The sequence below is a fragment of the Ipomoea triloba genome, chromosome 16 (genome assembly GCF_003576645.1).
Source record: "Ipomoea triloba cultivar NCNSP0323 chromosome 16, ASM357664v1".
In the NCBI taxonomy this organism is placed as follows: Eukaryota; Viridiplantae; Streptophyta; class Magnoliopsida; order Solanales; family Convolvulaceae; genus Ipomoea; species Ipomoea triloba.
In genome coordinates this window covers 13,131,724-13,133,452 of record NC_044931.1, presented here as the reverse complement: position 1 = coordinate 13,133,452, position 1,729 = coordinate 13,131,724, and positions in this window count along the sequence as shown.

The following is a 1,729-nucleotide window of genomic DNA, read 5'->3' as shown; positions in this document are numbered from 1 at the left end:
GTATATATATATATATATATATATATATATATATATATATATATATATATATATATATATATATAGCTTATTTCATCTATTATTCATTCCCAATATATATTTTTATTTTATATTAGTTTTATACTTCACATGTTAATATGTTAGTTATACATTAGCATATTCACATATACATGCATATATATATTCATCAAATTCTTACTTTTTTTTTCCTTTTTTCTTTTTTGTTTTTGTAATTTAGAGTACACGTATACATGCATCCATAAAAAAGGGTCAAGTTGATGAATTTAAAAAAATCTTTTATGAGGGTCTACTCCATTAAAAATTTTATTGTTGCAACAAATGACATGAGATATAAAACTACGCACCACAAATACAAGATCAAGTTCATGCATTCTACCAAAGTCTTCTAGTATAACAATAACGACTTTCCAAACATGGCATACATGTTGAAAGCTTTTGATCAACTTGGTCCTGCCGAAAGTAATGCATCCGAACTATTTGATAATATTTATTTACGTTTCTCACTTCGTTTACCATTTTAATTATATGTTATATATTTAGTACAATTTTTGTTCTTATGAATATAAATATATATATTTGGTTGGTTCTGTTGTCTTGATTGAATCTCTATGTACAACCATAATTAATGGGTCTGGTTAGAGTTTAAAATCACATATACAAAATTTAAAATTTACATTTTTTAAATTTCTAAGTATAATTTTCTTAGTTATTATTTATATTGTTAGAATTATAATAGATATAAAATAAGATTAGGAATAATTCAATTTAATTATGTAAATTTTCTCTATAAATTTATATAAGTATGTACATGATTAGAGATTATATTAATCATACAAAATTTTAATTTTGTATGCTATGATAATAGATACTTGACCAAATATATCAAAATTCAATTATATTATTATATTGTACATTTTAATATATTTATATTTTTAAATTTTTTATTTAAATTCATAATAACAAATTTTTTTTCGTGCTTAGCACGGGTAAAACAATAGTAGTAATTTATAATTATCATTTGCACTATAATAATATCTTCATATTGTAGATATCTTTAAATTTACTAGTATTTTCACACGTGCGATGCACGAAATGGATTTGTTATAATATATTAAGAATATTTGGATCGATATATAATTATATAAATTATAACATCAAATATTATACTGTGCAATTGAAGATATGTTTTAGATTGGTTATGTTTTCTTATGTTATCCTTGTTTGGATTCTAGCAAATAATTGCTTAATTAATAGCTAATCTGTAGATGTACACATGCGGTGCTGGAACTTTAGAGATTTTATATATCGTTTAGTATTTTTATAAATTGGGCAAATATGCTCGTTCTCTAGTAACTCAGTTATAGGAATCAATTGTTATTCTAACTCATATGTATGGAAGGTATATTTTTGTGTAGATATATAGCAAATTTTTTTTCCATCTTGAAAAAAAAACATAATATCACCGGTTGTATTTACACACATTATTGAAAATCTCTTTGTAAACAACATTGGTAGTAGCTAGGGGTGTGTAATTTACCAAAATTTTTCGATTAACCGACCGAACCGAAAAATTCGGTTTGGTTAATGATTAAAGGAATCTTGAAACTTCGGTTAAAGACTAATTCAGTTCGAAATATATATATATATATATATATATATATATATATATATATATATATATATATAATAATTAAATATAAATATATAT